The following is a 15354-nucleotide window of genomic DNA, read 5'->3' on the forward strand; positions in this document are numbered from 1 at the left end:
TAAAGCTTTGATTCATTCATAATATTCTTTGGTGTAAAGTGTGAAATTACAACGCAGAGATTCTGATAGAGTTGAGCTCCATTTCTTTGACTTGTTTTTTAATTCACTCTAAAAAAATGCATTGTTTGGAAATGTGAGCAGGTAAATTTAGTGTGCTTCCTGTTTCCCTTCCCAAATTTATTTAATAAAATGTCCTCTACTAATTCACAGAAAAAATGCATATTCCAAAAGCAATCAGGGACAGAGTACTGAGTACATGGTCATAAGCTGTACTTTTAGCCTGAATACATACAGTTAATTGAAATCTCAGCATTCTCCCTGTATCTACCTCTGTCTCTCCCATACAAAATAGCCTATGAGATTGTAGGAGAGTGAATAACATTGGGTCAATCAGGAATTCTTTCTAATTTGTGTTCTTTAAGTGCCATTGTTGTGTGCCATTGAGTTTATTCCCACTCATAGCAACACTACTGACAGAGCAGAATTTTCCTGTAGGGTTTCCTAGGCTGTAATCTTTATGGAAGCAGATAACCAGGTCTTTCCTCCCACAGAGCCAATGGTGGGGTTTAACTGCCAACCCTTCTGTTAGCAGCTGAGCACTTAACCATTGTGTCACCAGGGCTCCTTCCTTCAAAGAGCAGTAGTAGCAAACTTGGGTCTTTTATTATCAATACAGTTCAATTATATGCAAATCACCTCCCAAGCCTTCATAATGTGCTTGAAGATAAGACTCCTGGTTCACAGAGGCACAAAGAATATTTGATTGTAAAAGATAAGCTCAGAGGAGGAAAGTATTCTCTTCCCAGAGAAATCTATTTGTAGGGACTCATATGATGTCAACTAATAACAACAACATATAATAAAGCTTAGAGGGCACAGTGGTTGTTCAGTGGTAGAGTTCTTGTCTTCCATGCAGAAGACCTGGGTTTGATTCTTAGCCAAAGTACCACAACTCTAGCCACCACATGTCTCTCAGCAGAGAGCTTGTGTGTCACTATCATGCTAAACAGGTTTCAGTGGAGCTCGCAGACTAAGATCAACTAGGAAGAAAGACCTGGCAATCTACTTCTAAAAAATTAGCAACTGAAAACCCTATGGATCACATACCGATTCCGTTGTGCCTGGGGTTGGCTTGACCAACTCGGCAGTGGCTAACAACACAAATTAAGCAATGTTTTCATTAGAGGAAATGAAGGCAACACCCCAAAGTCTAGATCCTCACTTGGACTCATTATTGAAGAACACTTGTCCCCAAAGCACACCATTCTTCACACTGGCCTTTTCATGCTAATTTTCTACTGGTACCTGGGTGATTTTATCTATTCTTTAAGCCTCATCAACATAAATGCAGAAGGTCATCAAAAAGACCAGAAAGAAAGAAAAGACCAAAACAGATGTCAGAAGAGACTCTGAAACTTGTTCTTGAATGTAGAGCAGCTAAAATGAAGGGAAGAAATGATGATGTAAAAGAGCTGAACAGAAGATATCAAATAGCAGCTTGAGAAGACAAAGTATTATATAATGAAATGTGCAGAGACCTGGAGTTAGAAAACCAGATGGGATGAACATGCCTGGCATTTCTCAAGCTGAAAGAACTGGAAAAAAATTTAAGCTTCGAGTTGCAATATTGAAGGATTCTATAGGCGTGATGTCACCTTGAGGACTAAGGTGTGCCTGATCCAAGCCATGGTGTTTTCAGTTGCCTCATATGCACGTGAAAGCCGGACAATGAATAAGGAAGATGGAAGAAGAATTGATGCCTTTGAATTGCGGTATTGGTGAAGAGTATTGAATATACCATGGACTGCCAAAAGAACGAACAAATCTGTCTTAGAAGAAGTATAACTGGAGTGTTTCTTAGAAGCAAGGATGGCTAGACTACATCTCACATATTTTGCACATGTTATGGGGACGGATCAGTTCCTGGAGAAGGACAGCATGCTTGGTAAAGTAGAGGGTCACCAAAAAGAGGAAGACCTTCAACAAGATGAATTAACACAGTGGCTGCAGCAATGGGTTCAAACACAGCAATAATTGTGAGGATGGTGCAGGACCGCTCTGTTGTGCATAGGTTGCTATGAGTTGAAACTGACTCAACGGCGCCTAACAACAATGGGCATGACATTCAATGGTGCAGAAAGCATCGAGGGAAGATGGAAGGGATACATGGAGTCATTGCACCAAAAAAAAAGTTGTCAATGTTCAACCATTTCAGGAAGTAGCATATGATCAAAAACCAATGGAACTGAAGGAAGAAGTCCAAGCTGCATTGAAGGCACTGGCAAAAAACAAGGCTCCAGGAATTGATGGAATACCAATTAAGATGTTTCAACAAACAGATGCCATGCAGGAAATGCTCACTCATCTATGCCAAGAAATTTGGAACGCAGCTACCTGGCCAAGCGACTGGAAGAGATCCATATACTTTCCTATTCCAAAGAAAGGTGATCTAACAGAATTCAGAAATTATCAAATAATGTCATTAATACCACATCCAATAAAATTTTGAGGACGATCATTCAAAAGTGGCTGCAGCAGTACAACAACAGGAACTGCTAGAAACTCAAGCTGGATTCAGAAGAGGTTACGGAACAAAGTGTATTGTGGCTGATGCAGATGAATCTTGGCTGAAAGCAGGGAATACCAAAAGATATTTACCTGTGTTTTATTGACTATGTAAAGGCATTTCCCTGTGTGGATCATAATAAATTATGGATAACATGGACAAAGATTGAAATTACAGAACACTTGATCATGCTCATGTGGAACCCGTACATAGACAAGAGGCAGTCCTTGGAACAGTACAAGGGGATACCGCATGGTTTGCAATCAGGAAAGGTGTGCGTCACGGTCGTATCTTTCACCATACTTGTTCAGTCTGTATGCTGAGCAAATAATCTGAGAAGCTGGACTACATGAAGAACTCAGCATCAGGACTGAAGGAAGACTCATTAACAACCTGTGATATGCAGAGGACACAACCTTGCTTGCTGAAAGTGAAGAGAACTCTAAGCACTTACTGATGAAGACCAATGACAACAGCCTTCAGTATGGATTACACTTCGATGTAAAGAAAACAAAAATCCTCACAATGGAACCAATAAGCAACATCATGATAAATAGAGAAAATATTGACATCAAGGATTTCATTTTACTTGGATCCACAATCAACGTCCGTGGAAGCAGCAGTCAGGAAATCAAACAACATATTGCATTAGGTAAATTTGCTGCAAAAGACCTATTAAAGTGTTAAAAAAAAAAAAAAAAAGAAGTCACTTTGAGGACTGTCAAAATGGCACAGGGGATGTGTCTGTCCTCCTCCAACCCCACAATGGAGAAGGAGAACCAACATCAAGAGCCCAAGGCTGATTCCTATGATGTGCAGGTCGGGTGTGCCTCCTTTCTCTGCCATCTCTACCAATTCTAACAACTGTGCCTCCCACAGCATTCTCTACTGGGTTTAATTGTTCATTGCAATGCTTACGCAGAACTCACAGACCATACTCACAATTATGGGGTTTATTAACAAAGTAACAGTTAAAATTCAGGCTCGAGAACACTCAAGATACAGTTCTTTTCATCAGGATGGTCTTTTCCCAGCTATGCTTGTAGGCACACCTCTACCTGGCCCTCAGTCTCTGCCCAAAGGCACTCAGCTTTCTCCCTCCACAGACGGGGAAGCCCATTGGGCCTTCTTCTGCCGCCATGTCTCTTCTGCTGGCCTCTCCTTACTTGGGGGTGGTGGGCTCCTCCTCTTTGCTCTGGAATTGGCTCCCTTTTAAAGCAAAACTGGCCTTTCCCCTTGGTAGGGTACAATTACCCTATAACACAATCACCTGGTGGGAGCTACAAGCCCATGGCTAGAAAGGCCACACACGAAAGTAACTAATCTGCACCTCAAGGACTAAGGTGCATCTGACCCAAGCTATGATTTTTTTCAATTGCCTTGTATGCATGTGAAACCTGGACAACGAATAAGGAATTGATACATTTGAATTATGGTATTAGTGAAGAATATTGAATATATACCATGGACTGCCAAAAGAACTAACATATCTGTTTTGGAGAAATGCAACCAGAATATTCCTTTGAAGCAAGGATAGCGAGGCTTCATCTAATGTACTTTGGACATGTTATCAGGAGGGACTATTCCCTGGTTGGTAAAGTAGAGGGTCAGCAAAAAAGCAGAAGACCCTCGCTGAGATGGATTGACACAGTGACGGCAACAGTGGGTTCAAACAGTAACAACTGTGAGGATGGTGCGGGACCGGGCAGTGTTTTCATTCTGTTATACATAGGGTGGCTATGAATCGGAACCTACCTAATGGCACCTAACAACAACAGCTATCAACATGTGTTCAGTGGGAGGTAGCGCCAATGTCTTGTCTCAGGTGAGGAACGTTATCCATCAGTGACTTACTATTTAGCTGCAGAGACTAATTCTAGCCCCCTCATCCTTATCAGTTTAAAGGAGTAAATGAATACAAATTAAAGTTTTAATCTCAGACTATAACATCAGTGGTTATTTTCACTACAACTAGTTTCATAATGATCTCATTACTGCTCCTAAGTGTAACACACCGAGGCATTTAAATTGCCGAATTGCTACTACATATATTCTTTGAGGACAGGTATCCAGGTAACCATGGCAATCGTGTCTGCAGGCAGGATGGGAGTGGGCTGGGAAACTATTTCATTAATTGAAGGGAAGGGATTGAAAAGAGATTTTTAAGCTGTAGATCACAGAGAAAACAAGGTAGATTTCACAATCTGATTTTCTTTTTGTTATTAAATTAGGCAACCCAGAGAAACTCCAAGTTATGTGAGAAGTTTAGAGAAATCATAAGATTAAATAACAGCAGTATCCTTAGCCTCTCCACATTATTACAGAGGATTGACCTGTACCAGATTTTGTTCGGTAGGGTTTTTATACAGTTTGACTGAAACTCGACGCATCTGCCGAGAAAGAAGAATTGTGTCCTGTGATTTGAAAGGAAGGAAGAACACTCACATAAGCAAGAAGGCTGTGTAGGCGGTATAAAAGCTCTATTTATTTCAAGCTGATAGCACCTGAAAAAGCTGATTTTATCAGTAAAACTCATTTCAACCTTACTTTCCTGCCCTCCTCACATCCTTGGTAGTTGTCAACATTTTTTTTTTCTTTAGTTTCTAATAAAAGGGTAAAGAAATAGTGGGAAGAAAGGAGGGGGGCATCTGGAGGATTTGGAGAAAAAAAACAAATATCTGATATGGCTTCTCAGAGGAGCCTAAGTTTTGCTTTCATTTAAAAGGTTCTGCAAATTGGTGATGAGATCAGCTCCTGCCATTTAACCAAATGTGCCCTTGTGTAGCCCTCTGCTTCGACTATCTGACAGAGATGTTCTAACAGGCAGTTTAGGTTGTAAAAACCCAATTACCTAGATAGACAACCTGGCTTCTAACATATGTTGGTCATACTTTATAGAATTTCCTTTCCAAATTAGGCCCACATACGGCACCTTAGTGGCCTGCGTTGAATCTCTCCAAACCCTGATGAATGCCCACTTCGGTGTTCCTGCATGCTGTAACATCTAATTAATTCAAGAGAAAAAATCGTCAGAGAATACTAGGTGCAACTACTACCAAACAGGGAAATGAGGGCTTGGGTATATCCTTAGGGGCCATTCCTCAAAGGGTAAATCCACTTCTTATCCATCGCCAGGAGAGGCAATACGGGAACGTTTATTTGTAGAATTGATGAAAGCAACCTAAAACTGGATGGGTAATTATTAACCAAATGGATTTCATTTTACAACAAACATTTCTTTTCTGCCAAACAGACTTCTGTCTTGGAAAGCAGCTAATTCCCCAGAATCAGGCCAGGAATCTTGGTCTGAATTATAAAAGCTGTTTGGATCCTGTCCAAGTCCAATGTATTGATTACTTTGCTCCCCCCATTGCAACCCTGAGGTTTTCAGTTACAGGAGCCGAAGTTGTGCTGTAGCAGCTGCTGCTGTTGTTTTTGAAGGGCTGTGTTTCCAGGGTACACCCACTGGGAGAACCAATGGGAAATAAAAATAGCAATTTGTTTTCCTGAAAGTTTCAAGGATAGAAAGGGCAGGCAATTTTAAGCCTTGTCATCAGGTGTAACATGGTATTATATTATGCACACACGAGTCCAATTTTTGATGGCCGAAAATCATCATGTGAAGCAATCGCATTTGAGAAAGAATATTGCTGATGGTATGGAGGAAGAATTGTTGTTTCCAAGAATGAGCTGAGGGCCAGAAAGGGGGGTGACACATACTTGTATTAGGTCTTCAGAATAACAGCATTTCATTCTGTTGTACATAGGGTCACTACCAGTTGGAACCGACTTGATGGCACCTAAGAACAAGCATCAAAATGTGAGTCGTTAGCTGCTGGTAACTTACCACACAAAGCTAAGTATTAGTGATGTGGGATTGCAGAGTTATCAAAGGTGACCAGAAGGCAGAGTGGAATTTCTTACATTTGGGTGGTTAGCTCTAATCTGCCATTTTGGTTTTGAGCCAGTCTGGTCAGTAGTCATAGGGATTATATAATGTGATTCATCTAAAACCTCTATTCTTGTGTTCCATTTACTAAACTATAGCCACTTAAGCAAGCTAAAAAATCAAACCGTTTGCCGCTGAGTCAATTCTGACTCATGGCAACCCCATGTGCATCAGAATAAAACTGCTCAATAGGGTTTTCAGTGGCTGATTTTTCAGAAGTACATTGCCAGGGCTTTCTGTTGAAGAAAGCTCGTGGTATACTGGTTAAGTTTAAGGCTGCTAACCAAAAGGTAAGTGGTTCAAACCTACAAGCAGCTCTACAGAAGAAAGATGGCAGAGTGCTTCCATAAAGCTTACAGCCTTGGAAACCCTGTGGGGCAGTTCTACTCAGACCTATAGTGTAGCTATGAGTCATAATCAACTCCACAGCAAAGGATTTGGTTTGATTTTCTGTTAAGATCTGAGACCTTAACCATTTACATGACTCAGGGACTCCTACCTAAGCAACTAGTTTACACAAATGCACAAATGGTTAAGCACTTGACTACTAGCCTAAAAGTTAAGCCCATCTAGAGGCACCTTGAGAGAGAGGGTCACAGTCTTGAAAACTGTAAGGAGTTGTTCTACTCTGTAACACACGGGTTCGCCACTAGTTGGAATCAACTCTCCTCAACTAATAACAACGAAGTATAGTAAAAGTCCCTTAATGCAAACTTAAGCGTTCAACTTGCAGGGGCACTAAATGCAGAGAGAGAAAGACTTTGTTTCTTTCTTTTTTTTTTTATTCCCTTAAAGGTGACTGAATTTCTTTGGAGTCTGATAGGATACCAGCAAGACCACATATGCCAAGTGATGCTTGAATTCATGGTGACCTGTTCCTCTTTTCAAGTTCTGGGATATAAGGTAGGGCATTCCATTGAAAGTGACCCTTTCAAAAAAGCATATAATCAACATTGTTACTTTTCTGAGCCCCAAGCCTGTCACTTAGTCTCTGTTATCTCTATCTGGGATAACCGTGGGTCTATTAGCATAAGCTAGAACTCTTAGTGGTGAATATTTTTGTTATCTGAAATCATACTAGAACTACTAGCCCAAGAGACTTCAATTTGTCACTGAATGTGGATGTATGGAGAATTTTGTGCAGAGTATATAAAACCTTTTCTGTGTCTGATTTGCATTGAAAATATAGAAACTAACTAGAGGTCTTGAGGAAATAACATAAATGAAACAGGGCTTCACTACTGTAAATGCTCAATTCAGGCCAGCGGAATCCAAGGCCATTACAGAAGGATTGTTTCCATCTAAACAACTCCTGCTTCATACACATCCCTTTTAAAGTGGCTGCCAATGGGACGGGAATTGGGTATGTAGGGCGGAGGGAGGGACTATTTAGGCAGTTTAGGAAAATACTCAATAGAGGGCTTCTGAGAGACGCTTTCTGTACAAATCCAAGGCATGGTTTGTAATCCTGCATCCTCTTCTGCACTGAACATTCTTACAGATGAAGGTAAGACAACAACCTGCTCTTTGACTCAGTTTCATCCCCAAAAGAACAAACCAGAGCTGCCTACACGGCCAGTCACGAAAGCAAAAACACGTTGCTACAAACCACATTCCCTGAGGTTGAGAAAAATATTCCATTATATGCTTTAAAAGCCTTGGTCAGCTTACAGACTCGAGGCCTCTCAAAATCTAAACTTCTTGCCTATGGGGCATTTGTGATGTTTCTGCTCAACATTTGCTCCACCTTCGTGTGACAAAGTTACTCTGATTCTGCTTTTCAGTCCTTGTGCTTTGTTACTACACGGCTTCCAAGCTCCAGAGGCAAAGCATGTGATTTCGGCTAACTCAATCTGTGCGTTCTGCCCCCTGGTGACTGGGTGAGGGATAGCAAGACCAGCATGTGACCCACGTCAGGTCAATCAGTGTCAAAGAAATTCATTTCTGTGGTTTTGCTGGAACTTTTGGAGAAGTGGGCTCTCTTAGTTGCTGAGCTTAGAGCTTTGAGCATGAGATGACTGAGGCTTGGAGTTGCAGCCAGGGAATGGAGTCAAGAGAAAGGAAGGTGAGTTGAGAGACTGGGAGAAAGACTTGAGTGCCTAAGCATATGGTTTGAAGCCTTATAACCTTATACAAGACGAGAACCTTTACCTGTAACTCTGTTTAATGAAGCAATACATTCTCTTTTTGCTTAAGTCAGTTTGGATTGGACTTTCTGTAAAAGACCTAGTGCCTTACCCACATTTTCCATTATCTATCCGTACTACTGCTTCACATCTCACCATCTACCACCTCCTTCTTTGCAACCACCCTAAGTGAACTTAACTTGTCCGCACACACCGTGTGTTCTCATGCATCTGCTCCTTTCCTCACACTACCGCTTTACTTGGGATGCCCTTACCTTCCTCTTATCCGTGTGGCCAAATTCCACTAATCATCTCTCATGGTTCAATATAAATTCACCGTATCTATGAGGGCTTCATGAACCTCTTCCCATTCCACCTGAGGCAAATTTAAAACTTCCTGTGCTATGCTCTCATAACGACTTTGCCTTAATCTGTAAAATGTTAACATTTTATGAGAATACTTTTTGAGATTGTCCATCTCTCCCATGAGGCCATGAGCTCCTTAAGGTCAGGGGCTGCATTTTCTTCACCATTCAGAGGCAGGAAGCATCTTTTTTTAGCATCGGCTGGCTTTGGATCCAGACTTCCTGAGTACAAACACGGGCTCCATTACTTCCTAGAGCATCTGACTTAAGTAGGTTACCCACCTTCTCTGTGCCTCAGTTTCCTTATCTGTATAATGAGAGTTAATATTAGTACCTATTTTGTAGATTTGTAATGAAGATGAAATGAGTTAATCCCTGTATGGTGCCTGAGACGTGGTAAAATTTCCAAAAATATTAGCTATTATTAATACATTCCTAATGGCCCAACAATTATTGTTGCTGTTATTAGCTGCTGTCGAGTCGGCCCCCAGACTCATGGTGACCCCACGCACAGTGGAAAGAAATGCAGCCTGATCCTGCACCATCCCCCTGATAACTTGCAGATTAGACCTTTGTGAACTGTAGAGTTTCCACTGGCTGATTTTTTGGGGGAAATCACCCGGACTTTTTGTATGTTTAATAATAATACCTGGCATTAAATAGATACTCAAAAATATAAATGCAACCATGAAAAAAGACTTATACTAGACTAAAACTAAGCCTTATACAAAGTAGAAAAGGAAGGAAAAGAAGAATAGCTTCTTCTATGTATATATACATATACATATCAAGTTCCTATGTCCTTGTAAGAAAGCATGAGGCATTAAAGAAAATGTATGTGAATTAAGTACGTACACATACCATGAGAGCATAGGATGATGCTTCTTGAAACTGATTCACATTAAGAATCATCTGAAGAGTTTGCTAAAAACACAGAATCTCATGCCTCACCCCTGAAGCTTCTGATATACACCAGGTCTGGGGTTAGGTACTTGTATTCATAACAGAGCTCCATGGATGACCCACGTATCAAATCTCAACAGGGAAGTGACCAGAACATCACACAACTGCCAAAACACTGAGAATCAAGTTGGCACACAATCTTAACCATCACACCTGGCATAGAAGCTAGGCTGGTAATCTTTGCTTGGATGGATCAAGGAAGACTATACGGAGGAGACGATGCATGTGTCAGGTTCCTACAGATGAGAAAAGGTTTGCCTAATCTTTGAGACCAGCAAGACAACTGAGCTTTGAGAACAGGGCTCCTGGTGCCACTGGCAAAGACAGAGCACAGAGTCTGACAATTGTTCTATTGAACCCAAATATATGTGACATTATGTTCTTCAAGTCTAGTGGTCTCAACTTGGCTGCACAATGAATTACCTGGAACCCCCTTGAAAAGTGCAGCTATTAGGGTCCCATCCTCAGAGGTTCAGATTCAGATGGTCTGAGTGAGGCCAAACATCTGAACTTTTTAAAAACTCCCAGCTGTTAAAAAAGGAGTAGCTAAAGACTTGCTCTTTAGGCAGTTCATGGTACCCATCAGGGGACTCCAAGTACTGGAGCCAGCATCAGAGAGATACGTGTGCTCCTGGGTGGGGGTTAGGCCTGGGCCTCGAGGGGTCAAGAGAGGCCAGATCTCTTGCTTCAAGAAATGTCAGAAGAGGATAATCAGAGTTATATTCCAAAGGTTTACATTTAGCAAATGAATGGTGTTAGTAGAAAACATGATATAAAATACTTGGCCATTCACAAGGTAATTAACAGACACGTTAAAAAATGCTTAATTTTTAATACCAGTAAGGCAGTGTGAATATAACATTAAAGGATGTAAATGCTGCTGTATTTGAATCCTGGTACTGTAGTTCTGTGATGGTGTACGACCTCAAGTAACGATACGGCCAGACATCTACATTTGAGAATCTTCATACTTGTGAGCCCAGGCAGATGGCCCTCTATCACAGCCTCCCATTCACCAGATTGGCTCTTCTTCAAATTCACTTCTGAGGACAAACTCCAGATTTAAGTAAAGCAATATTTTTGAGAGGGAGACTCTGGAATTTCTATTTTTTTAATGCTCCCTAATAATTTAATGCAGCTGACCCACACTGCATTTGGAAATCACTGAAATTTATTATCTTCAGCCACTTTTCAAAGAAATTATGAGGCTGTATAGATAAAATCTGCCTATCTGAATAAACTGAAAATATCATGATCTTCATTATCTTTCCATGAGAGGAAGAGAATAACCCTTCATTTGTTATCCTTTTGATTTTATTTTGTATACTTTTTTGGGAAGCCGAATTTTCTATAATGTCCATTTATTATTATAAACCAGGAAAAACAACAGCAAGATTTGTTCTTGGTGACTTTTTCCCCACACCTGTATCCATTTCACACTTCTGAGTGGTAACAGCATCCTAATTCTTTCCACCATTGCCTAAAATCTTAGGGAGACTTGTCAGTCAAGATGGCTCGCGTGTGATCTCTACTAGGATAATCAGGCTTCTGTCTTAAGACTTTGGACCTTGAGATGAGCAATGCAAGGACAAAGCCGGGGAGGGGGGGAAGGCTGGGGCTGAGTCATTCCTGGAACAGCTTTCTGATGAGACACTCAGTTAGGTACCTAGGTAACCTAAGCTGCTCTGGTTCCTGCCCTTTCTCAGCTAGACTTTTACTTTGCTGAACAACCTATGCTCTGCCAACAATTTCCTGCTTTGCTAACATTAGCCGGAGTTGGTTTCCATTTCGTGCAGCTGAAGAATCCAAGGTAGTACCAACGTCACAAGCAAGTCAGTAACATTGTCTAGCTTGTTGGGACCACAGGATCTGGTCAGGCAGTAGATTATGGCTGGGATGGGGTGAGAGTGTGAGTGAGTAAGGTTATGTGAACAACCTTGGCCATTAGTTGTATGAGTGTCCAAAGCTTAGAAAATGGATGACCTGGATGGTTATCTACTTCAGACACATGTTAGCAAATTGATAGAGTCTAGCAGAGAGTGAGTAAGAGATAGGGAGACTATAATCACAGTGAGAGGCCCTGGGTGTGGTGTAAATGGTTAAATGAACTACTAACCCCAAGACTGGTGGCAAAAACCTATCCAGAGGTACCACAGAAGTCCTGGTGATCTGTCTCTGAAAGGTCACAGCCTTGAAACCCCTATGGGGCAGTTCTATTCTGCACACTTGGGGTTGCCATGAGTTGGAATTGACCTGATGACAATTAGCACAACAACAACAACATAATCGCAGTAAGTTTGGAGGTACAGCCACAAAAACTCAATAAAATTCACACCTAAGGTAAACAGATGGAATCTTCAAAAAAACAATAAACAATATTAGAATCCCCGGTTTCAGACGCCAAAAGCTAAATGACTGGTGCCAAATTACGTGCCTCCCACTCACCGGTGCCCCTAATCAAAACAGATTACTGAGTTATAACCTGGAAAATGTATTAATAAATGCTAATGACTCTGTACCTGAATAAAACTATTGAATGTGAATAAATCTGCAATGTGGCTTCTGATAAAGGGTTTACTGCCCTCATTTATTTGACATTCTACTCTGTCCTGTAGGGTCGCTATGAGTCGGAATCGACTCGACAGCATTGGGTTTCTGGATGCTACATAAAAAATACACACACATATCCATACACATCTATATTTGTAATTTATAGTAGGTCTGAAATACAATACTCCAAGTCATTTGCAAAACTGTTGCCAAGGCATATGGGCCATAGTTTTATTATCCAGGCATACTCCTGGCTCCAAGCATGAAATTCACTGAATTGCCATGTATTATTATGACACAAGCATTTTACCTTGAACTGGAGAGAACTTCTCATCACTTAGGTAGGGAAAGTCAAAAATGAATTCACAGATTTTAATGGAGTTGGTGAAATACATGTCATTTAAATGACGAAGAGACATAAAGTGATACAAAACTAAATTTGGTGAATTGCCGGAAGGAAATAAACTTCACCTAGAGACAGAGTGAATGTTGGAGTAATAGCCAGGGTTTATGGAGCACTTAGTCTGTGTTAACCATTGCACTGAGTCCTTTAGTAAACACGATCTCTATTCACTTTACAACAGTCCTGTGAGGGAGGTAGTATTCTCATTTAACTGTTAAAAACAGGTTTAAATGACTATTGGCTGCAGAGAGTGCGTCAGATACTGAACTCCTGTGTAAGAATGAATACATCTAAAAACAAGTGTAGATAGTTTAACAAGACATTCAAAGCCAGAAAATAGGTAGAGATGTGTTAAAACAGAATTGGAGAAGCTCTGCTCAATAGCATCAACTGGTTTGGTTGGCCACTAAGAACTGAGGTCCCCACTATTTCTAAGTTGGGGTATGAGTACTCTCTTGATTTGTATCTGGGAGGGAGGCTCGTGTGTGTGGGAGTGTGCGCGCGTGTGTGCACGCTCAAAGGCAATTTTCTTTTCCTTATAAAAGCCATGTTATGTCAGCATGTCCTGAGTAAGAAAGGATCACACAGTTCAGTTTAACCAGAAAAGATTTTTTCAACTTGGGGAGCTACATGAAGCCAGTTCATCTCCTCCTCTCAATACGTCACTCCTTTTGGAAGATATGTTCCTGGTATATGTTCTCTGGGACCTCCAGATGATGAAGTATACTTTAGTAAAAATACCTTTTGTAAATGTGACAGGATCAAAGAACGGTAGAAATGATGGCAGGCCAGGTTCTAAGATAGTAGCTCACTTGGACCTTGGAAATTTATGAATTGAAAAGAGTCCAGATCTGTAGAGAAATACATACACCAAGGGCATACATGTGTACATGTGTGTTGAGGATGTGGTACTGTTGTGTGCTTCCTTCAGTTAGCTCTTATTCAAGAAGATCTATTTTCTAATAAGTAAAATAAACCACATACAACCCTGCAGTGTAGTGCTTCCAAAACTTCATTGACAGAATAAAAGTAGCCAGCATTTCTTGAATGCTTACTAGATAACAAGAACCATGTTAAATATATTATAAACTTTTCCAACAGCCCTGCCAAAAGAGTTTTCCCCTTTCATAGATGAGGTAACAGACACAGGTTATTCAGCCATTGACACAGGTAGTGAGAGGCAAAACCGTAATTCAGACCTAAGCAATATTCAAAAACCCTGGTGGTGTAGTCGTTAAGTGCCATGGCTGCTAACTAAAAGGTCAGCAGTTCGAATCCACCAGTCTTCACCAAGAGCTCATATTTGTACCAATTATGCTAAAATATAATGTACCAGGGTTAGAACCTAGGAATCTGAACATTTAAAAGTCCCCAGGTGATTCTTATGCAGCCAGCTCAATACTAGTCCAATTTCATTGGTAAGCCTCATGTGCATACAAATAAGCTAGGGATCTTATTAAATTGCAGCTTCTGATTTAGTAGGTCTGGGGTTGACATTCTACATTTCTAACAAGCTCCAGGTGATGCTGATGCTGCTGGCCCTCAGATAACCTTTGAGGAGCAAGCCAATAGAGGATAGCACTAGTTATACAATGTTTTAAATTGTTCTCTAATAAAATCATGAGTTCTTGTGGTCCCAGATAAATTGTAAACACCTGAAATGTCTTGTAAAGTGTCTCCACCCTCAGCAGTAAGAAACTACAAGATATAATTCAATGAACCTTGTTGAGTAATTCTTGAGAAAAATTCTCTCTTAAAACCCCACACAAGAAGAATTAGAACAAAGTAAGCTACTCTCAGAGTGGAGATGCCCTCAGTCACAGCCACATGGCAGAGGTTATGGATTCTATCACTGTGTCTGGTCACTTGGCAGATTATCACTGACCATAGTCACCCTCAAAGGAAGTCTTGAGAAATAGATGCTAAAGAGACATCAACAAAATCATCGGATCTCAGGAAAAAGGCAAATGGTGGTTCTTTGGGATTTATTTACAATTTTAATTAACTCTGAAAAACTGATTCTCTGGCATCAGAGTTCCAAACATTTGTTCAAAACTTCTCATATTAGTTATTTTACAAGGTCATTGCACGTTTTATTTTCTATACACTGTAAACTCATGAATGGAAAACCTCTGCCTGAATTCTTCACTCTTGCCCTCTTCATTTTCCTATCTGATCCACAACTATGTGGAGTTGTCATCACAGAAAACTAATTGCCTTGGCCACTCCCCAAAGAGCTTGCTCAAGATTTTATCAACCTTTGACCAAAGATTATTCTTTTGATCTTGGAAAGAAAAATATGTTCAATTCAGTCAGCTGTTTTTGTTTTTCAATCCAGGACATTGTAGTCGTGCTTGTTATTTTTTTATTAAAAACCTGGCTCAGAAATCGGCATGATCATAGCATCTCAGGTGATCTCGCTCTAGAAGCTT

At 40.7% G+C, this 15354-nt stretch overlaps 1 protein-coding gene across 6 annotated transcripts in view; it reads right to left on the reverse strand.

The window, feature by feature from the left end:
* PPP2R2B (protein phosphatase 2 regulatory subunit Bbeta) overlaps positions 1 to 15354 on the reverse strand; it is a 500931-nt gene that overhangs the window by 389708 nt on the left and 95869 nt on the right. Inside the window, exon 2 of one of the 6 annotated variants that reach the window (XM_049873998.1) lies at positions 6287 to 6366. The exons of the other annotated variants lie outside the window; for them this stretch is intronic. The gene's annotated coding sequence lies outside the window, so the exon portion shown is untranslated. The remainder of the gene's footprint in view (positions 1 to 6286; positions 6367 to 15354) is intronic. 6 annotated transcript variants of the gene reach the window in all.

Source organism: Elephas maximus, chromosome 2 (assembly GCF_024166365.1).
Source record: "Elephas maximus indicus isolate mEleMax1 chromosome 2, mEleMax1 primary haplotype, whole genome shotgun sequence".
NCBI lineage: Eukaryota > Metazoa > Chordata > Mammalia > Proboscidea > Elephantidae > Elephas > Elephas maximus.